The sequence below is a fragment of the Petromyzon marinus genome, chromosome 31 (assembly GCF_048934315.1).
Source record: "Petromyzon marinus isolate PM22_M1 ecotype Great Lakes invasive population chromosome 31, UKy_Petmar_22M1.pri1.0, whole genome shotgun sequence".
NCBI lineage: Eukaryota > Metazoa > Chordata > Hyperoartia > Petromyzontiformes > Petromyzontidae > Petromyzon > Petromyzon marinus.
The window spans coordinates 6,704,444-6,730,288 of NC_133697.1; the positions used below are offsets into that span (position 1 = coordinate 6,704,444).

The 25,845-nt window shown below is 52.8% G+C and overlaps 1 long non-coding RNA gene across 1 annotated transcript in view; it reads right to left on the reverse strand.

Moving 5' to 3' along the window:
- Positions 1 to 4,235: 4,235 nt before the first annotated feature.
- LOC116947727 (uncharacterized) overlaps positions 4,236 to 25,845 on the reverse strand; it is a 59,756-nt gene continuing 38,146 nt past the window's right edge. Inside the window, exon 3 of the long non-coding RNA XR_012945722.1 lies at positions 4,236 to 5,867. This is a non-coding gene — a long non-coding RNA (uncharacterized LOC116947727). The remainder of the gene's footprint in view (positions 5,868 to 25,845) is intronic.

The following is a 25,845-nucleotide window of genomic DNA, read 5'->3' on the forward strand; positions in this document are numbered from 1 at the left end:
GCCGGCCTTCGTAGATGCTCGCTAACAGCACTTGCCCCAACAGTCTGTTAAGGCTCCCATGAGGGATCTTTGCCTTTGTTTTGGGTGGTGGATGCGAGCGGTGATGGTGATTGGTGTCTGTTGTTGACGGGTGTAGGTGGTGAGCATGGGTGGTGGATGTTGGTTGTGATGGTGGTTGTGGTGGTGGGTGCATGGAGTGGTGGTCGTGGTGGCCGTTGGTGCTTGTCGGTTTGTTGTGGTTGTGGATGTTGGTGGTGATTGACGTGGTTCGATGGAATGTGATGGTGAGATTGTTTTACTGGTTGTTTGAACAGTGGGTTTGGCAATTCGTGTTACAATCTGCATGGACACGAGTATACCTTGCTCGTATTTCGATAACGTATGCCTCTTGCCTTCCCGCCATCAATCACCCTCCCACCCACTCACTTACTCACGCACCCGCCTACTCACCCTCCTGCTCACCCACCCACTCACCGACTCAACTACTCACTCACCTACCCACTCTCACTCACCTACCCACTCTCACTCACGTTACCCCACTTCCCACCCACCCAGCCGCAAGTGGCGTAGTAATCGGGTGTGTACAGGCGGTGCAACTGCACATGGGGCCTCCGGGACAGAGGAACCCAGAGAGGCGCAGATGTCGTGGGCTACGAAAAGTATGCATGGGGAGGAGCGGTGGGGTGGGAGTGCGGAATTGGATAGGGGGCCCCCATTTCATTCGTTGCACCAGGGTCCATGCCAACCCATGCCACGCAACTGGCACCCCACTCACCCCCCTCACCCCTTCACCCACTCCCCACCTCCCGCCCGGCCGCCACCATCACCCAAAACAACCTTTTTTTTTGCTGCACGAAACTAAGCCGGTAAGCGAAACGGCGATTGTGCAACAGAAAAAACACACACACGGACACACGGACACGCGCACACCACGCAAACACACACACACGTACACACACACACACACGGATACACACACATGTACACACGCACACACACGTACACACACACGCACACACACGCACACACACGTACACACACACGTAAACACGTACACACACGTACACACCCACGCACACAAAGACAAAGACCCCCCGTATAGCCTTAACATACTGTAGGGGCAAGTGCTGTTAGCGAGCACCTATGAAGGCCGGAATGGTACACGAGGGGGTGGGTGGCCAGCACCACGCCCGGCCGCCTTTGTCTCCCCAGTGGCGATGTTTACACACCGCACCGCTCCCCATACATGTACACACACACGTACTCACACACACGTACATACAGACATGTACTCACACAGACATACAAAGATCCCCCGTATAGTCACACAGGCTGTCTGGGGCAAGTGTAGTTAGCGAGCAACCGGTGAAAGCGAATGCGACGCACACGTTGTTGGTTTGGCTACGCCCCACCCCCGGCCGCCTTTGTCTCTCCAGTGGTGATGGTTTACATACGCCACATCAGGTACTCGTTTTTTAGTCTGAGTCGACCTAGGCGAGGCCGAAAACCGGTTGGAATATTCGTCACGGTTATTGGTGGCGAATAGGAATCAAACTCGGGTTCGCCGAGTTTGCAATGCAGTGCGCTAACCACTGGGCCACCGCTCCTCGCAGTCACACACCCACGACGAACGATCCTGCGTATCGCCTTAACAGACTGTAGGGGCAAATGCTGTTAGCGAGCACCTATTAGGGGCCGACATTGCAAACGAGGGGGTGGGTGGCCAGCAGCACGCCCGGTCGCCTTTGTCTCCCGAGTGGCGATGTTTCCACACATGGCACAAGGTACTGTACTCATTTGAGGCCGAGTCGACCTAGGGCAGGCCGGCGACTGGTTCAGGATATTCGTGGCCGATGTTGGCCGCGAGCGGGAATCCATCTCTGGTCCCCCAGGGATTTGTAGCGCAGTGCATGCGAAACCCACTGCGCTACCACTCTCAGCAGTCACACAAACGCACACACACAAAGACAAAGATCGTGTGGGGGACGCGGGCCCCCGGCTACCCCTCCGGGGGAAGGCTAATCTCGGTAGGGCTGCGGGCTCCGGACCCCTCGCTCGTGTGAGAGCCGCTGTCGGGGAGGCTGACCCCCAGCTCCTTGCTCACGTGGGATCCACTGCTCCACTCCTCCGTGTCCTGGGGAGGGTTTCTGCTCACCGTCTCCTCTTCACTGCGGTCCCTCGGGGCATGATTCGTGGCTGGCGCTTAGCCACCTGGGATCAATTCACACAATCTCTGCGCACACTCACTCACACCCACTCACTCGAAATCCGACGTCGCTCCTCTCCCCTGCCACGCATCAATCGCGCGCGGGACTCGGGGTCGGGGGTCAGAGGGCAGGGACGTCACTCGCACACACACAGCCGATTGGGGGGGGGTTGTCTCGGAGATTTATTTAAAGGGATGTATGAACAATCTCACGGGTATGCCGCCCATTCACCCCACGCACACGCTCAACAAAAGGCCGTACGAATAATCTCGCGTGTACGCCGCCCGTTAGCCTCACGCACACGTTAAACGAAAGGGCGTATGGGTAATCTCACGTGCCCCTGTACGAGTCCGCCGCCGCGCACCACACGCACACGCTAACCACGAGCTACACGCATGGGCGAGCGCAAGCACGTGGGTAAATACACACTCACGCACAAACACAGGGTACAACTACGCACACCAACATGCATCCGTTCCACCCTCGCAGAAACCACACGACAAGGCTTATTGATCCCCAGCAGTTTATTCTCAGCAAGTCCGAGGTTAAATTACCCGAGTCAGTTTGAGTCAGCAGGGTAGGTCTAACCTATCTCCCGATGGTCTAAGACCCGATCTGTATCGCCTCTTTCAAATCACTCTCCTGAGACAATCTCACAATGGCCTCAATATCTCACTCTCGGGTACTCACGGTTCGACTCGTACGGAGCTGCTGGGTCGGATCCTCGCTGCACTTCGACTCGTCACACGGACGTTCGAGTGGCTGGGAAGTCGACGGCCCCGAGCCTGGCTTGAATAGAATACGAACTAACTCTATCCCTACCTTCTCTACCCTTTTTATTGTCCTCTACATCAAATATAAATCGGCGCTGATCCGCTGGCCTCCCGTCCAATAAGATGGCTCGGATTTCCCGCCACTCTCCCTGGACCGGTGCTCTCTCAGACGTCCGCTTTTCACCCTCTAAACAAGCGCATCTGTCCTACCAATCAGAGGACCGGCCCTGTTTTTCCCGCCGTTCGTGACTCCGTCCCCCCTACCTGCCTGCTGACCCGTGTGTGTTGTATGTGTTTTCTATCCGCGGTGGCTCAGCAGCCCCGTCGTGACCACGTGATTACAACCCAAGTCACGGCGCCGCGGTACGAGTTAGCCTCGGGGGAGGTCGCCCAGTACCCTGGTCGCAGGAAATCGTGAAGTTTGGTCCCATGAGAGGACTTCTGGGTGAAAACCTGTCGGCCAGGTGACCTCCCCTCAGGGCTCTATGTGGTGTGTGTGTGTTCATGTGGGGGCTCTATGTGGGGGTGTGTGTGTGTTCATGTGGGGGGTGGTGAGGGAAGAGCAGCATCGGCCCCGTCGCTCGGAGGTGGCGGCGTCGTGGCCATGGCGTCGGCAGGACGGCCTCGCTGCTGCGGCATCACAGCTGCAGGCACGGCTCCGACAGAGCGGCTTCGCTGCTGTGGCACCGCACCGCCGTTATCCGGCTCCTCGCTCGTGGAAAGAGGGCTGCTGCCCTCCGTCTCCTCTCCTCGCGGCGCAGCCCCTCGGGTCCGCAGGTCCTGTTTGAGGGGCATAGCTCGGGGCTGGCGCACGGCTGCCTGGAATCAATCCGTCGCTTCTCAGCCACTCAAACGCAACATCTCCGCTCACACAACCCCGCGCACCACTCACATGCTCTGAACGGGGGTCAGGGGTCAGAGGGTAATGACGTCCTTCGCACACGCGTTGCCGATTGGAGGGGGTGTCTCCGAGATTATTTAAAGGGCTGTGTGGATAATCTCACGTGTACCCGGGCGAGTCCACCGTCGCTCACCACACGCACACGCTAACCACGAGCTACACGTATGGGCGAGCGCAAACACGTGGGTAAATACACACGCGCAAACACAGGGTACAACGATGCAGGAACCCTGGTCGGGTGTGCATACAATGGCCGCCTCAACAGAGTTACCCGCACGCAAATCCCCGTACCACGACGAGCGGACTCGCACCACCATGCGCCCGTTCCACACTCGCAGAAACCCCACGACAAGGTTTATTGATTACTGACGATTTATTCCCAGCGTGTCTCCGAGCTACTATCACCCAAATCAGTCTGAGTCAGCAGGGCAGGTCTAACCTATCTCCTTATAGTCTAACCCGATCTACCTCGTCCCCTTAGAATTAAACTCCCTAGGATCTTACCCTAAATCCCAACTCTCTCTTTCGTACTCACGTTTTGCCTTGGATGTGCGGGAAGCCGTGGAGAGGCGAGGCTGCTCAAAATTCTCGCTGGGAGCGGGGCCTGGCTGCGCTGTGACTCGTGTCACGGACGATCCAGTGGCCGGCAAGGTGACTACCACGATCCCTGACTTGAGAAGAACACGTGACTCCTCTATCCTTACCTTCTCTCGCCTTTTATTGTTCCCTACATCAAAGATAGTTCGGCGCTTGACCGCTGGCCTTCCCGGCCAATCAGGTGGCTCGGATTTCCCGCCACTCTCCCCGGGCCGGTGCTGTCTCAGACGTCCGCATTTTACCCTTTACACAAGCACATTTGTCCTACCAATCAGAGGACCGGCCCTGTTTTTCCTGCCGTTCGTGACTCCGTCCCCCCCTACCTGCCTGCTGACCCGTGTGTGTTGTGGGTGTTTTCTATCCGCGGTGGCTCAGCAGCCCCGTCGTGACCACGTGATTACAACCCAAGTCACGGCGCCGCGGTGCGAGTTAACCTCGGGGGAGGTCGCCCAATGCCCTGGTCGCAGGAAACCGTGAAGTTTGGTCCCATGAGAGGGCTTCTGGGTGAAAACCTGTCGGCCAGGTGACCTCCCCTCGGGGCTCTATGTGGGGGTGTGTGTGTTCATGTCGGGGCTCGATTTGGGGTGTGTGTGTGTTCATGTGGGGGCTCTATGTGGGGGTGTGTGTGTGTTCATGTGGGGGCTCTATGTGTGTGTGTGTGTTCATGTGGGGGCTCTATATGGGGTGTGTGTGTGTGTTCATGTGGGGGCTCTATGTGGGGGTGTGTGTTCATGTGGGGGCTCTATGTGGGGTGTGTGTGTGTTCATGTGGGGGCTCTATGTGGGGGTGTGTGTGTGTTCATGTGGGGGCTCTATGTGGGGTGTGTGTGTGTGTGTTCATGTGGGGGCTCTATGTGGGGGGTGTGTGTGTGTTCATGTGGGGGCTCTATGTGGGGGTGTGTGTGTGTTCATGTGGGGGCTCTATGTGGGGTGTGTGTGTGTGTTAATGTGGGGGCTCTATGTGGGGGTGTGTGTGTGTTCATGTGGGGGCTCTATGTGGGGTGTGTGTGTGTGTTCATGTGAGGGCTCTATGTGGGGGTGTGTGTGTGTTTATGTGGGGGCTCTATGTGGGGTGTGTGTGTTCATGTGGGGGTTCTATGTGGGGGGGGGGTGTTCATGTGGGGGCTCTGTGTGTGTGTGTTCATGTGGGGGGTGGTGAGGGAAGAGCAGCGTCGGCCCCGTCGCTCGGAGGTGGCGGCGTCGTGGCCACGGCGTCGGCAGGACGGCTTCGCTACTGTGGCACCACAATCGCCTGTATAGCCTTCATGGACGGTAGGCACACACACGCTCCCGCTTTGGCGGTGCCGTGTTGTTTTCGAGGTCAGCTCAGAATGGGATGCAGCGAACACGGGCGTGAGGCCACCGGTCGACCTCGCATCGCACATGGACACTGAAAAAAAACGAGGGACAGAATTCTAATTTGGCGGTCGTTATCCAATCAATATTTCCCCAGAAAGCACCACAAGCCGCTTAAATTTTTACCTGCGTGACTTCGCAACAACAACAACAACAAATGCCATATTCGACGCAGAGGACGAAACTGCTTCACGCAACCGTCTCCATGTGCTGCTGTAGAGTGTTCCGCATTGTTGTTGTTGTTCGGCGTGACGTCCGACGTTTCGCACCACGCGGCCGGGAACTTCTGCAATCGCGCTTCCCTCTCGGTCAAGTCAGCTGCTGAAGAAAGTTTCTACAAGCACGTGGTGCGAAATGTCGGACATGGTGCCGCACGGGAGAGCTGTAATGCAGCACATTGGCAAACAAATAAACTAAAATATTTACGCGGTGGTGATTCGTGTAAATCAAACGAATCCGCCGCCTTCCCTCCCACCGGTACACTGCAGTACAAGTGGCAGTACAGCAAGTTTGTGAACTTGTCTGTATGCATTGTTGGTTTTCTCTGACTGCTGTGGGTCATGCCAACTCCTGGAAGGAATTGGCCTAACGTTCCGATGCAGGATCCTCCTGACAAACAAACCCCACACTATTGAGACTCATTTTGTCCCTCCACATTTTCTTTCAAGCGACCCGATTATCTTTAAACATGTGCAATTGGAACTCGTGCGGCTGAGGGTGGTGCGGTGTATACCCACCGTGTGTCGCAATGCGGCCGCGAAAGTAGACATCAAAGAGACACTCCAGAAGTCACTTCAATAGCGCTCTTACAAGCACCAAGTGGTGGCCTTCATGTGCCCGTGTTCAGTGTTGGTCGCACGTCAATACTACCAGAACTGTTCATCGCTAAGGCTGGGATTTACCCAACTAAGTGACAGGGCAAATACATACGTGATGGGTTGTTTAGCGAGTTCAGTCATTGGTGACTGCGCTGAGACCACCGTCAACTCGCACTGTACTTGGTAGTGCGGTTTAATCAAAAGCACTCCATGTGAGTGCAGATGTCTCTGTCTAAGTCGATGGCTCTCTCTGCGAGTCTGTGGGTCTCCACGCAAGTCATTGGTGACCGGGCTGAGACCATCAGCTAACTTACATTTTAGAACCCGGGTTCATCGCAATGAGATATATACGAGTCAATGGGTCAACGTTTGTTGGTCTATGGGACTTTAAGTGCTTCTCCACGCGAGTCTGTGGGTGTCCGTCTGCGAATCCTCGAGTCAGTCTGTAGTTCTCTCTGTGAACGCGGTTCTCCGCGTGAGCCACTGGTGCCTGGGCCGAGACCACCAACTCACTGCACATGAGAACCCGGTTTTTAATCGCAGGGCAAAATAAAATAAAATTTGAATTTCGAACCCAGGCTCCCAGCGGTGCCGGGCTCAGCGCTCTGACCCACTGAGCCACCCGTTTTGACCTCTGAGCCACCAGTTTTGACCTCTGTGCAACCCGTTTTGACCTCTGTGCAACCCGTTTTGACCTCTGGTAAACCCGTTTTGATCTGTGAACTACGCGTTCACCTAATCTCACGGCGATAATAGCGTGGGACGTGTACGTCTGGGTGTGGTGCGGCTGGGGTAGGAGACGGGGGAGGGAGGAGGGGGAAAGGGAGGGGGGGGCAAGGGGAGGAGGAACGAGGGGACTCAAGTTGCGCCGGAAGGGCGGAGAGACGAACGACACTCAGCGAGTCACGTACGCGATGTGCCACCCCCCCACCATCCACTCGCTTCCCAGCGAGTAAATTAATTATAATTACGATTCAAAGTTACGAGCCGAAACAATAATCGAATGTTGTTATGATTATTATGAACAGCGGATGAGGCCCTCATCCAGCAGTGGAGAGACTAAACGCCGCGCGTGTGCACGATGAAGGGCCGTACACCCCTGCCATTTAATTACCCATTAGCCAAAGGTCCTAAACGACTCCCCTTAAACATTAACCGCGTTTAGTACCTGGGAACTGATTGCGTAAATGCTGGGACTTAACGCCCGTAACGTGAGGTTAATCAGTTGCACTCTGTCTCCCCATAGCGCAACTGAGTGGGGGGCGGGGGGGGGCATAATGGGCACGTCCCGCCAGAGACACCGAGTAGGAGACAACGCTGAGAGCCTTAGGTTCGCATCCGAGTCTCGGGCGCGCATCGCCACCGTTCTGTCCGCGTCATGCCTCGCCAAGGCTCGACGTCGGAATTCACTCCCGTCGGATATACTTCCCCCAGGTGATAATAATCTTGCTCACTTCAAACAAGACGTGTGGACTCTTCTGCGATTGCGAATTTTACTGCTTCTGCGATTGCAATTTTACTGCTGTTTATTGCTGGCCGCTTGGCGTACTGGGGGATGGGGGTGCTTTGGATCTCTGTGGTTCGGTCAGTTTCATTTATACAAAAATATAGATCTACAAATACTAAGGGTTGCAGGTGTATGATGGTCCCAGCCTAGTCATGAATGAAAACTTGATATAAAATATATATGAATGTATGCCACGCTAACGATGTTCGTCACGTGTCAATCAAAAACAAGGTTTGACGTCTCAAATCCGGAGTAAGCAGGTGAAAGTGAAAACAAACTAACATTTTACGTGATGCGGTTTTGTGTGTGTGTGAAGTTATTGGTGAACCGACTGAGACAATCAGCTCACTGGATCCATCAACTCACTGAGCATCAGCTCACTGGGTCCACCAACTGAGACCATCATGTCACTGAGCATCAGCTGACACCATCAGCTCACTGAGTCCATCAGCTCACTGGGTCCATCAGCTCACTAAGTCCATCAGCTCACTGGGTCCACCAACTGAGACCATCATCTCACTGAGCATCAGCTGACACCATCAGCTCACTGGGTCCATCAGCTCACTAAGTTCACAGCTCAATGGCTCCACCAAATGAGGCCATCATCTCACCGAGCGTCAGCTGACACCATCAGCTCACTGGGTCCATCAGCTCACTGGGTCCATCAGCTCACTAAGTCTATCAGCTCACTGGGTCCACCAACTGAGACCATCATCTCACTGAGCATCAGCTGACACCATCAGCTCACTGAGTCCATCAGCTCACTGGGTCCATCAGCTCACTGAGATCATCAACTGAGACGGTCAGCTCACTCCGCTTTAGATTGAGATTGAATCACGCGCGTACGACAAAACGAGTGGCCAACACCACGCCCGGATGCCTTTGTCTCCCCAGTGCTGATGTTTATACATCACCGCACCAGCTACTCATTTGAGGCTCAGTCGACTTTGGGGAGGACCCAGACGGTTTTAGATATTCGCCACTGACGTTGGCCGTGAATCGAACTCGGGTGGCCGGGTTCGTAGTGCAGTGTGCCGCTAAGCAGTGCGCCTCGGCTCTCGACATGTAGCACGCGACTCACGCGCGAACGCACTCCGCGTGTGACTCGTGACACACGAAATCGCCTGCGTTGTTGAAAGAGCGCGCGCATGGGCCTGACCTAAGTGACGTTTGAGTAAACGAAGGAACGCATTTTTGCAAAGTAAAAACCCACAGAGTACTGTATAGGGTAAAGGCGCAGCCCTGCGATATCCCGATGACGCCACAGATGTCCAGTAGGGCCCGAGTGGGTGGGGCCATGTTAGCGGCAGCGCGGCTTGGAAGAGGTTTGAGTACCCTTTGGTTCTTTTGGGTAAAGTCACGTAGGTAAAAAATAAAATAACAAAAATCACGACGTTTCGGCCATAACACAAGCGGCCTTCATCAGGTGAAGGGACGAGACTGTCTGGAGGACAGCGCTGTCCTCCAGACAGTCTCGTCCCTTCACCTGATGAAGGCCGCTTGTGTTGTGGCCGAAACGTCGTGATTTTTGTTATTTTATTTTTTACCCTACATGACTTTACCCAATAGAACCAAAGAGTATGGATCCTTGCAGTCACGAAAGCTTCAAATCGAGGTTTCAGTACCCACGCTTTACCCCATCCGCGCCCGGAGACCCTGCCGATCTACTTCATAATAATAACAACGGTGATGTGCGGAACACATTTTGGGTCGACACGTCGTAGGCTTTCGCGACCAATATCGTAAATATAAAATTGTTTTTTTTGGCGGGTGGGGGGGGGGGGAGTTATATCGCGTAAATATAATTGTGTCGTTGAACCCGCCAACACCCGACACAGCCAATCCGTAAGTTTTGTCACGAAAAACAAAACGTGCCAATGCGTTTTGCTACGGCAGCCCACGGGTGTGTTGGAGAGTAAACCCCCAGCGTTTACGATTCGAGTACGACGAACTAGTATGGGCAACCCATTTCGTTTGAAACGTATCGGTGGACATCGGCGCGGAGTCGGATTATGTTGGGGTGGTGGGGGAGGGGGGAGTTGAAGGGGAGCTGGGTTTAATAAACTTAGTTATTGTTTATTCAACTGCCTCGCCCGGAGATCGAACCGTGGCGAGGCAGCTGTGTGCTGGGCTCAGCCGAACGCGACGCGCGGTTTGAAGACGAAATGGGTTCTTGGCACGGGCAACGTCGCGCGTTTGTTCACAGTTTGACATTTTAGAGGGGGTGGAGAGAGCGGGAGGGAGGGAGGGGGGGTAGCAAAAGTTTATTCCTTTTTTTTTGCAAAAACATCTGCTTCCTGTTTTTATAGCTTATGGTGAAATATCGAGCGCACACAGAGAGAGGGTTTCACTTGGGTCTCTCAGCAATGCGCCACAACAAATACGCGCACAAGTAATCTCTGGAGTTAAATAACCTCAGCACCCCCCCCTCTTCTCTAACCCCCCCCCCATCACCACCACCCAGCCCCCCTCCACCCACTACACCCCGCCTTCCCCATGCCCCCACGCTGCTGTGCGCGTGTGTGGCGCGGTTGGAAAATGTCGAACCGCGAAGCCACGACGGAGTGAGTGACGTCAGCAACAGTTACCCCCCCCCACCTCCTCTGCCCCCCCCCCTACCTCCTCTGCCACCCCCCACCTCCTCTACCCCCCCCCCCACATCCTCTGCCCCCCCTCCCTTCCACGGCCCCCACCATCAATGCGACTGTACCAGTTGCCGTAGGGCCCGTTCGGACTGTAATGGGTTGGCCCGATTATTTTAGCGGCGCAAATGACACAATGCCGCGGCGCGACGTTACTCGTCGACAACGCACGCGTCAATCGTGGCTCTCAAAGAACAAACATTATATACGTGTGGACGACGTTTCGGGCGACAGCCCTTGTTCATAGGGGGGAAGTAGAGAGATCTATTCGCTGTAGACATAAAGAAGGTGCGTTGCCCGAAACGTCAGCCGTTAAATATATACTGCCGTTACTTTCACTGCTATTGTTATTGAATAACGTTAACTGTAACCATGGGCAATCCACTGCTGGATGAAGCCCCCCCCCGCCCCCTCCAGTACTGCGACGTAACAATGCACGCAGCACGTGCTCCCACGAGCTCCATCCGTGCGCTCCATCTCCGTGCTGCGCGTCCTCTCCGGGACGCGTCCCATGCTTTGGCAGTGCCGGATGAAGCTAGTGCGGCGATTGTAGCATGTTGTCGTTATAAAGGGGCCCGAATTTTTTTTTTAAACACGTAAGTATTAAAACACATACATGTTTAACTTGCATAGGAAAGCAATTGTATTTTTTTCATTTGCTATACAGCCGAATAATACGACAAAACGCTAACCTTAAACATTCAGTCGTTCATTAAAGTTGAAGGCGGTATAGTACTATAGTAATAGAGCAAGTGCAGAATCACTGAACGCGAATTGATAGCTTGAAAGCATTTAGTGCGGGGCCCTTGAAAGTTCGGGGCCCGTAGCTACTACATATGTACTACATATGTACAGTGAGGGAAAAAAGTATTTGATCCCCTACTGATTTTGTACGTTTGCCCACTGATAAAGAAATCATCAGTCTATAATTTAAATGGTAGGTTTATTTGAACAGTGAGAGACAGAATAACAACAACAAAACCCAGAAAAACGCATGTCAAAAATGTTATAAATTGATTTGCATTTTAATGAGGGAAATAAGTATTTGACCCCTCTGCAAAACATGACTTAGTACTTGGTGGCAAAACCCTTGTTGGCAATCAGAGGTCAGACGTTTCTTGTAGTTGGCCACCAGGTTTGCACGCATCTCAGGAGGGATTTTGTCCCACTCCTCTTTGCAGATCTTCTCCAAGTCATTAAGGTTTCGAGGCTGACGTTTGGCAACACGAACCTTCAGCTCCCTCCACAGATTTTCTATGGGATTAAGGTCTGGAGACTGGCTAGGCCACTCCAGGACCTTAATGTGCTTCTTCTTGAGCCACTCCTTTGTTGCCTTGGCCGTGTGTTTTGGGTCATTGTCATGCTGGAATACCCATCCACGACTCATTTTCAATGCCTTGGCTGAGAGAAGGAGGTTCTCACCCAAGATTTGACGGTACATGGCCCCGTCCATCTTCCCTTTGATGCGGTGAAGTTGTCCTGTCCGCTTAGCAGAAAAACACCCCCAAAGCATAATGTTTCCACCTACATGTTTGACGGTGGGGATGGTGTTCTTGGGGTCATAGGCAGCATTCCTCCTCCTCCTCTAAACACGGCGAGTTGAGTTGATGCCAAAGAGCTCCATTTTGTTCTCATCTGAAAACAACACTTTCACCCAGTTGTCCTCTGAATCATTCAGATGTTCATTGGCAAACTTCAGACAGGCATGTATATGTGCTTTCTTGAGCAGGGAGACCTTGCGGGTGCTGCAGCATTTCAGTCCATCACGGCGTAGTGTTACCAATTGTTTTCTTGGTGACTATGGTCCCAGCTGCCCCGTGTAGTTCTAGGCTGATTCCTCACCGTTCTCATGATCATTGCAACTCCACGAGGTGAGATCTTGCATGGAGCCCCAGGCCGAGGGAGATTGACAGTTATTTTGTGTTTCTTCCATTTGCGAATCATCGCACCAACTGTTGTCACCTTCTCACCAAGCTGCTTGGCAATGGTCTTGTAGCCCATTCCAGCCTTGTGTAGGTCTACAATCTTGTCCCTGACATCCTTGGAGAGCTCTTTGGTCTTGGCCATGGTGGAGAGTTTGGAATCTGATTGATTGATTGCTTATGTGGACAGGTGTCTTTTATCCAGGTAACAAGCTGAGATTAGGAGCACTCCCTTTAAGAGTGTGCTCCTAATCTCAGCTCGTTACCTGTATAAAAGACACCTGGGAGCCAGAAATCTTTCTGATTGAGAGGGGGTCAAATACTTATTTCCCTCATTAAAATGCAAATCAATTTATAACATTTTTGACAGGCGTTTTTCTGGATGTTTTTTGTTGTTATTCTGTCTCACACTGTTCAAATAAATCTACCATTAAAATTATAGACTGATCATTTCTTTATCAGTGGGCAAACGTACAAAATCAGCAGGGGATCAAATACTTTTTTCCCTCACTGTAGCTACTTGTGCCACTGGGAGAATCCGGCACTGATGCTTGGGCTGCCACTGCGTCACTCTTCTCGACCATAGGCCATCGTGAACCTTCCAGCGACGCGAGTGTGGCCCAAGCCCACTAAACTCTCCTCCGACAGCTGTTTAAATGATATATTAATCCAAAGCACTGTGGCTGTGTGTGTAGCGGCCTGCGTGTGTGTGAGAGCGCTGCGCTATGCACCCAGCGACCAGAGTTCGCTTCCCGCTCACGGCCAACGCCAGTGACGATTTTCTGAAACCTGTCCTGGGCCACCCCTGGGTCGACTCAACCTTTAAATGAGAACCTGATGCGGTGTGTAAACATTGCCACTGGGGAGACAAAGGCGGTCGGGCGTGTTCCTCTTTGCGGCGCTCAATGTCGCTGGCGTCGCGGAGAGGAAGAGGCGTCGCTTGGCCAGGACAGCCTCGCTGACGAAGTGAGTCCCGTGACTGTGGTTTTTTGTTGTTGCTCCAGGAGGGAAATGCCAAAGGGAAACGACCGGGAGAAAACATTTTCATTCACAGCCTCCACACGCCGTCTCCGCCGCAACGGTCTCAACGCCCCGATCAAATGCTGTTTTAAACGCTCTCGGCTCTGCACGGCGAGGAGCCGTCGCGTTCGCGGTATCCGGGGCAGCTTTAGAGAAGAAAATCGGAGAGGGGCACGATAAATAATGTGAACGACCATCAATCGATCTGAGAGCAGGTAAACAGCTGGCGTGTCACGTGGTTCACGTAACGAGGTGGCGCGTCACGTGGTTCAGATAACGAGACGGCAGACCACGTGGTTCACGTAACGAGGTGCCGAGTCACGTGGTTCAGGGAACGAAACGGCAGACCACGTGGTTCAATCAACGAGGTGGCGTGTCACGTGGTTCATGTAAAGAGACGGCAGACCACGTGGTTCATGTAACGAGGTGGCGTCTCACGTGGCTAGTGTAACGAGGTGGCGTGTCACGTGAGGCAGGTAACCTCGTCAACACGAGTCACGTGAGAAGGGCAGGGGCCGACTCGCGATGTTTGCGCTGCGCGTTAATGATTAGTGTCGCGCCAAACATAGCCTGGGTCAGGAGTTGAACTGGGTCGCTCAATCACCGCGGCAATCTCCGCCCCGGCGGAACCTCACGGGGCAATTGATTGTCCTTTATTTAACCAGGTGAGAGGGCACTTCGATTGCTGATAGAGTGAGGCTATTTTAGTTAAGCAAACGCATTCCTAATTAATTAATCGTGTCCTTAGGGCGCAGCGGCGTGTGTGTGCGGGAGTGATGACGTACAGGTGTGTGTGTGTGTGTGCGGGAGTGATGACGTACAGGTGTGTGTGTGTGTGTGTGCGGGAGTGATGACGTACAGGTGTGTGTGTGTGCGGGAGTGATGACGTACAGGTGTGTGTGTGTGTGCGGGAGTGATGACGTACAGGTGTGTGTGTGTGTGGGTGTCAATGTGTGCATTTGTCTGCCTTTGTCTTTGGTCGGTGCTGGCCTGGGACTCCCCTAGGTTGACTCCGTAGTAGGTGTACTAGGGAGACAAAGGCGGTCAGGCGTGGTGGTGCTGGCCACCCATCCCCTCGTGTGTGCCCCGCCGGCCTTCGTAGGTGCTCGCTAACAGCACTTGCCCTCTAACAGTCTGTTAAGGCTATATGGGGGCATCTTTGTCTTTGTCTCTATGAGCACTTCTATGGGTGGGAAGCGGTAGCGTAGTGGTTAGCGCTCTGCGCTACGAACCCGGCCACCTATCTTCGACTCCTGGCCACGGATAACATCAGTGGCGGCGTCTCAACCGGTCCAAGGTCCTCTCTCGCATTCCTGCACTGACCAGCGTAGTGAAGTATGGCCAAATAACTCCCATGACCCAAATAACTATCGTGGTGTGAGGCCTTCGTCCAACAGTGGATTGTACATGTACTTGACGGCGCTTTGTTAATCCACTGCTGGATGAAGCCTTCGGTTAGGCGCATTTGTTCGTCCATACTTTACCACTCTGATGAGGGTGGATTTGTCAATCTGCTTATTTAAGGGTGAGTCGACCATAAAGAGCCTCGGAACCGGTGAGAGATATCACTCTGAACCGGTTAAAGATAACACGCTGAAACAGGTAAGATATCACTCTGAACCGGTTAGAGATATCACTTTGAACCGGTGAGAGATATCACTCTGAACCGGTTAAAGATAACACTCTGAACCGGTTAAAGATGACACTCTTAAACCGGCGAGAGATATCGCTCTGAACCGGTGAGAGATATCACTCTGAACCGGTTAAAGATGACACTCTGAAACCGGTTAAAGATAACACTCTGAAACCGGTGAGAGATATCACTCTGAACCGGTTAGAGATATCACTCCGAATCGGTTAAAGATAACACTCTGAAACCGGTGAGAGATATCACTCTGAACCGTTGAGAGATATCACTCTGAACCGCTTAAAGATAACACTCTGAACCGGTTAAAGATAACACTCTGAAACAGGTGAGATATCACTCTGAACCGGTTAAATATGACACTCTGAAACCGGTGAGAGATATCGTTCTGAACCGGTTAGAGATATCACTCTGAACCGGTTAAAGATGACACTCTGAAACGGGTTAAAGATAACACTCTGGAACCGGAGAGAGATATCACTCCGAACCGGTTAACGATAACACTTCTGAACCGGTTAGCGATATCACTCCGAACCGGTTAACGATACCACTTCTGAACCGGTTAGAGATGTCATTCGCCACTGATGTTCGCCGTGGCCGGGGAATCGAACGACCAAAGGTGGCCGGGTTCAAGAGGCGCATGGGCGCAAACCGCTCAGCGCCACCCCCCCGCCCCGTGTGCGTGTAACGTGGTGGGAAAAAAACAAGCACACATCCCGTACGATATTGCATTCGATCTATCACGGCGACCTGCCGTTCGGGGCCTGTGTTAACGACGGGGCGCGTGTTTAAACACGCGGACTTTGGAGCGGCATCGATTCGTATCTCTCATCAGCGGAGTCAGGCTTTGTAGTCAGCAAACACCGCCTGAGTTAACTCCGTGAGATATTGCTGAGGACAATCCCTCCAGGGGAGGGGGGTGGAGCATCCCTGTCAGAGGAAACCAACACTGTCATCACCAGCAGTGCTCAATCCACTGCTGGATGAAGGCCCACTTAAGCCGCTGCCATATCTCACACAGCACGGGGGGGGGGGGGGGGAGGGGGATGTCCCACTCTGCACCTATCATAAAATTTTCATTTTTATTATTTTACCAGGTAAGTCCCACTGAGCTATGTAGCTCTTTTTCAGAAGCGTTCTGGCCACAAATGATAGGTCAACGACGTGGCTTATCACGTGTGGAAATGTATAGCAGACAAATACTCTGAACGCGCGTTAATTCTAAATGTGGAGGGAAATCCCGGAGAACCCGAAGAACGATCCACGCGAGCACAGGGAGAAAGGATACACAACATCCAAACATACAGCGAGCGTCATGGTCGGGATCGAACTCTCGACATCCTGTATACCAGGCGAGGTAGTTAACATCTCCTAGCCACCGTGATGATGATGAGAGAGAGAGAGACGCAAACGCCAAACATACAGCAGGCGTCATGGTCGGGATCGAACTCTCGACATCCTGTATACCAGGCGAGGTAGTTAACATCTCCTAGCCACCGTGATGATGATGAGAGAGAGAGACGCAAACGCCAAACATACTGCAGGCGTCATGGTCGGGATCGAACTCACTACATCCTGTATACCAGGCGAGGTAGTTAACATCTCCTAGCCACCGTGATGATGATGAGAGAGAGAGGGAGACGCAAACGCCAAACATACAGCAGGCGTCATGGTCGGGATCGAACTCACTACATCCTGTATACCAGGCGAGGTAGTTAACATCTCCTAGCCACCGTGATGATGATGAGAGAGAGAGGGAGACGCAAACGCCAAACATACAGCAGGCGTCATGGTCGGGATCGAACTCACTACATCCTGTATACCTGGCGAGGTAGTTAACATCTCCTAGCTACTGTGGCTCCCATTTGCACGTTGGCGGCGCTCTCAGACACGTTTCATTCATTGGCAGCCACTCTCGTGGGACCATCGGTCCCTTGTGCAATTGAATCGATTGCGCTGCACACGCAACATGGGATGGATGTCACGCTACGCTTTACTCGCTGTTACGTTGCGTGCGGATGAGCTTGCAAAATGGAAAAAAAAATGTGATTGTTCCCCCCCCACCGCCCCAGCAACTTCCTCCCTCCCAGGAGTTTTACATGGGGCAGGTGCGGGGGGGGGAAGTGGGAGGAGTGGGGGGGGGTGCAGAGTGGCGGTGCCGTGAGTCGATGTCATTTCCTTTTTCCAGGAAAAAAACCTCACCGAGTTTCAAGACTGTTATCAGAAGAGTCCGGCTACAAATTCTCACTCGTTATTAATTGGAAGAAACCCCCAACAGAAAAAGACAAAAAAAGCCTTAACAGACTGTTGGGGCAAGTGCTGTTAGCGAGCACCTATGAAGGCCGGCACGGCACACGAGGGTGTGGGTGGCCAGCACCACACCCGGCCGCCTTTGTCTCCCTAGTAGCGACGTTTGCTCACCGCACTAGGTATTCATTTGAGGCTGAATCTATCTGGGAGAGGACCAGTACCGGTTCAGATAATCATCACCGGTGTTGGCCATCAGAGGGACTCGAACTCGGGATACCAGGTTCGTAGGGCAGTTGTGCTAACCGCGACACTACCGCTCCCGCACCCCCAACGCTCACACACACACAGCACCATTTGTCAATCCACTGCTGGATGAAGGCCTCTGCCCCACCGCTGTGTCGCTCGCGGGAGTTGTTTGACTACACCTCATCACGCTGGGTCAGATGGGACAAGGGTCCAGTTCTGACCAGACCAGGGGTTTGCAACCAAAACAACAATAAGTGCCATTTTTTGTTCGAATTCGGTGAACAAAAAAAACCCAAAACACCCCTAAATATGTCAAGAGCCGCTATGCACGTGATGAATACGAGACGGTGGTGGGTCCTTGATAATAATAAACTGTCACGAAGCGGTCCTTAACGTGCCGCCCCATGTGGCTCCAGTGCCACAGGTTGCTGACCCCTGCAACCACAGACCTTGCCCACCGAACTCATTAAAGGTTGATTCGGTGGCCTATTGGCAGCTTTAGATGTCACCTTACACTGACATTAGCCGTGGCCTTGAATTGTCAATCGGGTCGCCGGGTTCGTGTCGCAATGCGCTGACCGATGCGCCTCTGCTCGATCATCATCAGTCAGTAATTCCCATAATCTGGCTGCGGTAAAAAAAAAAGATTTTTGCTACGTTCTTTGAGCAGTTAATGAAATGTGGGTTCAAAATGACGAAAAACAGAACAGGCGGCCACGTACATCGATGTTGGGGCAAGTGCTGTCACCACACACACACTCCATCTACTGATACTCACCACAAACACACTCCATGTATCCCACACACACCACACACACAAAAATACCAATACTCACAACACACACATTCCATGTACTGACACACACCACACACACACACTCAATGTATCCATACTCACCACACAGCCACACAATGTACACACCCACACACCCATACACTCAGTGCACCTATACTCAACACACATACACAATGTACCAATACTCACCACACAGCCACACAATGTACCCACACACACCAAGACAAACATTCCCCGTATAGCCTCACCAGACTTTTGAGGCAAGTGCCGTTAGCGAGCAGCACCTATAGATGCCAGCACGGCACACGAGGGGGTCGGTGGCCAGCACACCGCCCGGCCGCCTTTGTCTCCAACGTGGCGATGTTTACACATCGTGCAAAGGTACTCATTTGAGGCTTAATCGACCCAGGAGAGGTCCAGGAACCGGTTCAGATAATCGTGTACTGGTGTTGGTGGCCGTGACCGGGAGTCGAAGTCGGGTCGCCGAGCCCGTAGCGCAACGCGCCAAACCTCTGCACTACCGCTCCCCACACACACACACACAATACACCCACGCACACCACAATCACACACGTTCCACCACACACACAATGTGCCCACGCACACCACACCGCACGCACACACACACACGCGCGCGCACCACACACACCCACGCAATGTGCCCACGCGTACGCCGCAGAAACGCATCGGTTCCGCTTCTCCGGGCTCCCCGCTCGTGCGTCAGGGAGGCTACCGGGGCGCGCAGCTGCCACGGCGACGGCCAAATCAGCCGGCGAGCTGCTTCTGCATTCGCCGTTGACGACCCGACACGGTCCGCGTTCCCTTCGCCCCGACGGGGCGAGGCACGCGGCGCCTCCGAACGCCACTGAACTCCGGGCGTGTTACAGGAGCAGCCCCCCGCAATTGCGAGTGCCCGAGCCACTGCCGGCGAGCGTGCCCCCCCCCCCCCAACTGGAAGGAGCTCCTGGGAGAGCACTCTTTTCCAGGAGGTATATTTTGGCCTGCTCTTCCGCGCGGGCCATTCGTTCGGGGAAGAGGCGGGAGTAACCCCCCCCCCCCTTCCCACGCATCTGACTCAGCGTCGTACGCGACCCTAACCATGGTGGTTTAAATCTGCCGGGTGGGCAGAGGCGGTTGTGATGTAAGCAATGTGTGCACCGTTGCTGCAACACTGCGGCTTTGAAAGGAAGCATCATAGGCGACGCACAAAGGCCAGCGAATTAAGAGCGGATAATAAAATATCGTTGAAGCTCGTTCCTCTTGGTTACGGCTAAATTCATGAGCAGAGTCTCGATGAGTCTCAAGACAACCTCTCAGGAGGGCCCTGCTCCATTGGGGTGATCCCTTCGCGTGAGAGGAGCCCGGAGAGGCTGGAGGTAAAAAATAAATAAAAAGCTCGCACACGACGGTGAAGGGGGGGGGGGGGTTAACGCTCAACGCACCGCACAGATAGATTTTAGAATCCACTTCCGTGCTGCCATATATTGACAACGTTGCAACCCCGTAGCCTACACTCGCCTTGCCTAGGATATTCGCAAGCAGCAGTCTCCCGTTGCAGATGCAGTGCGAACCAGGCGCACAGCAGTGGAGCTTTCCCCAGATCTGAGATCCGTGGTGACTCGGTCACTGCTGTGGTGCGCGTGTGTGTGTGGTGTGCGTGGGTACATTGTGTGGGTGTGTGTGGTGCGCGTGTGTGGTGTGCGTGGGTACATTGTGTGGGTGTGTGTGTGGTGTGCGCGTGTGTGTTTGGTGTGCGAGGGTGCATTGTGTGTGTGTGGTGCGCGTGTGTGTGTGGTGTGCGTGGGTACATTGTGTGGGTGTGTGTGTAGTGTGCGTGGTTACATTGTGTGGGGATGTGTGTGGTGTGCGTGTGTGTGTGGTGTGCGTGGTTACATTGTGTGGGTGTGTGTGTGGTGTGCGTGGGTACATTGTGTGGGAATGTGTGTGGAGTGCGTGTGTGTGTGGTGTGCGTGGTTACATTGTGTGGGTGTGTGTGTGGTGTGCGTGGGCCCATTGTGTGGGTGTGTGTGTGGTGCGCGTGTCTGTGTGGTGTGCGTGTGTACATTGTGTGTGTGTGGTGCGCGTGTCTGTGTGGTGTGCGTGGGTACATTGTGTGTGTGTGGTGCGCGTGTGTGTGTGGTGTGCGTGGGTACATTGTGTGTGTGTGGTGCGCTTGTGTGTGTGGTGTGTGTGGGTACATTGTGTGTGTGTGGTGCGCGTGTGTGTGTGGTGAGCGTGGGTACATTGTGTGTGTGTGGTGCGCGTGTGTGTGTGGTGTGCGTGGGTACATTGTGTGGGGGTGTTTGTGGTGCGCGTGGGTACATTGTGTGGGTGTGTGTGTGGTGTGCGTGTCTGTGTGGTGTGCGTGTGTACATTGTGTGTGTGTGGTGCGCGTGTCTGTGTGGTGTGCGTGGGTACATTGTGTGTGTGTGGTGCGCGTGTGTGTGTGGTGTGTATGGGTACATTGTGTGCGTGTGGTGCGCGTGTGTGTGTGGTGTGCGTGGGTACATTTGTGTGTGGTGTGCGCGCGTGTGTTTGGTGTGCAAGGGTGCCTTGTGTGGGGGTGTGTGTGGTGCGCGTGTGTGCGTGGTGTGCGTGGGTACATTGTGTGGGTGTGTGTGTGGTGTGCGTGGGTACATTGAGTGGGGGTGTGTGGGCGCGTGTGTGTGTGGTGTGCGTGGGTACATTGTGTGGGTGTGTGTGTGGTGCGCGCGCGTGTGTTTGGTGTGCGTGGGTGTGTGTGTGGTGTGCGTGGGTACATTGTGTGGGTGTGTGTGGTGCGCGTGTGTGTGGTGTGCGTGTGTACATTGTGTGTGTGGTGTGCGTGGGTACATTGTGTGGGTGTGGTGCGCGTGTGTGTGTGGTGTGCGTGGTTACATTGTGTGGGTGTGTGTGTGGTGCGCGTGGGTACATTGTGTGGGTGTGTGTGTGGTGTGCGTGTGTACAATGTGTGTGTGTGGTGCACGTGTGTGTGTGGTGTGCGTGGGTACATTGTGTGTTGTGGTGCGCGTGTGTGTGTGGTGTGCGTGGGTACATTGTGTGTGTGGTGTGTGTGGATACATTGTGTGTGTGTGGTGCGCGTGTGTGTGTGGTGTGCGTGTGTACATTGTGTGTGTGTGGTGTGCGTGGGTACATTGTGTGGGCGTGTGTGGTGCGCGCTGCGCTAAGAACCTGACGACCCTAGTTCAACTTAGCCTCAAATGAGTACCTGGTACGGTGTGTAAACATCGCACTAGGGAGACAAAGGCGGCCGGGCGTGGCGTTGACCACACACCCCCTCGTGCGCCGTACCGGCCTTCATAGGTGCTCGCTAACATCACTTGCCCCAACAGTGTGTTAAAGGCTATACGGGGAATATTTGTCTTTGTTGTGCACTGTACATGTCCACGTGCTGGTGTGTACAGTAATGTGTGTGTGTAGATTGCAGGAATATTCCAAGCCGCGTGCTCGCCTCCTGTAAACAGGAACTTAAGTTAAGATGCGGTCCTCTGATTTTATGAACGAGGCTTGTCAGCATAGGTGGGGGTTGGGGTTAGAGCCAGGGGCAGGGTTAGGAGCTGGGAGCTGTTTGGCTACGTTCGAACCGGCTAGGACTAGGCACTGGTCTTCACTGACTTCAGTGAGCGCTACGGGCATGGGTGTTGCATGTTGTTGACTAGTTAGGGGTCGTCCATAAATGACGTCACGCGATTTTGGACGATTTTTGACCCCCCCCCCACCTCGTCACACGGCGTCACAAAAAGTCAGACCCCCCCCCCCCTCAAATATGACGTCACAAAGCTCTGCCCCCCCAAAGAAAAATATTAAACATGCTTCAAATCGCTTCAAACTATTGTCATTGTAGTGCGTATTTAATGTGCCGCTGCACTCTGATGTTGTAGAAGACATTTATCAAAAAGTCTATTTAATTCAGTAGAACGTGTTGTCTATATTTATTTAAAGTTGCGCATTTTGATGTGACGTCACATTTCTCAAACCCCCCCCCTCGTCACACATCGTCACAAATGTCTGACCCCCCCCTATGTGCGTGACGTCATTTATGGACGGCCCCTTAGGGAATTGGTTAGTGCTATGGCGTTGGTTGCCACGTGTTGGCAGTGGCGCAAATGCATTCGTCAACACCCTGCTATATTATTAGACACAAGTCTTGCTGGCTGGCTTGATGCCTGGATTCCTGGCTGGCTGGCTGGCGCGCCTGTGCGTGCTGACGTCACCGCGCCTCCCGCGAGTGCGTGCTGACGTCACGCATCCACCCCGCCCTCCAATCCCGGGCCGTGAGTCCCGTGCAGAGCGTGGGGGAGATGCTCGTGGCAGACTATGACAGTGCTTCATATTCTTTGGGTCTTTCGGTAAAGTGGCGTTCGATAGGTTCAAATGAAGATAACAACAAAAACTACGCCCTTTCGATCGCAACGCAAGCGATCGAAACGTCGTAGTTTTTTGTTGTTATTTTTTATTTTAACCTATCCATTAACGTGACTTTAACGAAAGACCCAAAGCATACGAATTCCTGCAGTCACGAAAGCTTTAAGTCAAGATTCATTACGGTGCTGTTTAACACGTCGGTAAGCGCTTTGGCTTGGCTCTCCAACACACCACCGGTGTTGCTGTACAAGTAACGAATCGGCACGTTCTGTTCACGTGACAAACCTTACTAATTGGCTGTGTCGGGTGGTGGCGGGTTTAACGACACAACATTTATATTGTTACGCGATATAACCCCCCACCCACCCCCCCAAAAAAACGTGTATAATTACAGTGCTGTATATCATGCTATGCACTGTGTATGTATGTTGCACTTTATTAGCCCCATAAGTAGCCAAACCGTGGTAATGGGCTGCAAGGAGGGAGGGACTGTCACGTCCAAAGGAAACGTGCGGGCAGCTATTAGGGGCCGTCCATAAATGACGTCACGCACCTAGGGGGGGCGGGGGTCAGACATTTGTGACGATGTGTGACGATGGGGAGGGGGGGGGTTGAGAAATGTGACGTCACATAAAAACGCGCAACTTTAAATAAATATAGACAACACATTCTACTTCATTAAATAGACTTGTTAATAAATGTTTTCTCCTGCAACATCAGTGTGCAGCGCCACATTAAATACGCACTACAATGACGATAGTTTAAAGCGATTTGCAGCATATTTTTGGTTATTTCGGTAAAGTCACGCAGAAGGGAAACAATAAAATAATATTTCAATTTAAAGCTTTCGTGACTGCAAGGATTCATCTTTTTTGGTTCTTTCGGTAAAGTCGCGTAGAATGAGAATAAAATAATAAATTAATAAAATAAAATAACACAATAAAATTCTCACGACGTTTCGGCCACAACACAAGTGGCCTTCATCAGGTGAAGGGACGAGACTGTCTGATGAAGGCCACTTGTGTTGTGGCCGAAACGTCGTGTGAATTTTATTGTTAATTTTTTTTATTAATTTATTATTTTATTCTCATTCTACGTGACTTTACCGAAAGAACCAAAGAAAATAAAATAATAATGTGAGAATTTTATTGTTTTATATTTTTATAATTTTATTGTTTCCCTTCTACGTGACTTTACCGAAAGAACCAAGAATATGAATCCCTGCAGTCACGAAAGTTTTAATTCAAGATTTGAAGCATGTTTATTTTTTTTTTGGGGGGGGCAGAGCTTTGTGACATCATATTTGAGGGGGGGTCTGACTTTTTGTGACGCCGTGTGACGAAGGGGGGTGGGAGTTAAAAATTGTACAAAATCGCGTGACGTCATTTATGGATGGCCCCTTACCTTAAAAACAAATAAAGTATATATACTAGCGACAGGCAATGACCCCTCACAACACGCAGAGAGGCCACTAAATGGTTAGTTTGTTCAGGTTAGCGTTAGGGCTCGAGTTTCCTTGGATAGTTTAGGGTGAAGTGGTTATTTGGGGTGGAGTGGTGGCGCAGTGGTTAGCACACTGCGCTACGATCGTGGCGATCGGAGTTCGATTTCAGGCCACGAGCAACGAGTTACGCAACCGGCGTTGCAATCAAACCGATATTTTCATTCTCAGAGGTGAAAGTTAGCGAAACGAAGTGCAGATCCACGTGTAATGTCATCGTTTTGTGTGTTATAATTTAGTTTGATCACAACTCGTGTCAGCGTATGTGAGTTTATGGGTCTCGACATTCGCCTATGGAACATGGGTCTCTATTTGAGAATGTGGATCTCCATTGAAGTCTTTGGGTCTCGTTTTGAGTCTGTGGGTCTCTATGTGAGTCTCCAGGTTCAATATGGGCATGGGTCTCTATGCGAGTCTGTTTCTATTTGATTATGTAGTTCTCTGTGTGAGTCTATGAGTTTCAGTTTGAGTCTGTGAGTCTCTTGTGAGTCTGTGAGTCAACATGTATGGGTCTCGATGTGAGTCTACGGGTCTCGATGTGAGTCTGAGTCTCAGTTTGAGTCGGTGGGTCTCTGTGAGTCAACATGTATGGGTCTCGATGTGAGTCTACGGGTCTCTATGTGAGTCTCTATGTATCTGCGTGCGAGTCATCGGTGCCCTGGTTGAGCCAATCAACTCACTGCCATTGAGAACCCCCCCCTTCTGTGATCGCAGGTGGCGGCGTAAACCTGGGACTCGAACGCAGTGCGCTCTGAACTCTGAGTCACCCTACGACCACCACCACCACCACCACCTCCGTGCGGAACCCTGTCGTGTGTTGGGTCGACTTTTATTCACTCCCGCCGCCGCTGACCATTAATTGCGCGCGGCGCTATTTTCTCACCGCACCTTGCCACGTGTTTATTGATCCAGGGTTGCGTTTCGTTTCACTAAATGGCCTTTCTTGTTGCGCGCGCGTGTGTGCGCGCGTGTGTGTGTGCGCGCGTGTGTGTGTGCGCACGTGTGCGTCTGTGTGCGTGTGTGTGTGTGCGTGTGCGTGTACGTGCGTGTGTGTGTGCGCGTGTCCAAGCAAGAACATCTGCTGGACCACGTAGTAACTTATCAGCGGTTGCGAGCCCATGTCCTTGACACCAGGACCTACCGTGGAGATGATCTGCCCTCTGACCATCGACTTGTGATCTGTAAGATGCGCCTGCCATTCTTCCACTCCGGTGGTGGGTGTACACCCCCTGACCATCGACTTGTGATCTGTAAGATGCGCCTGCCATTCTTCCACTCCGGTGGTGGGTGTACACCCAGG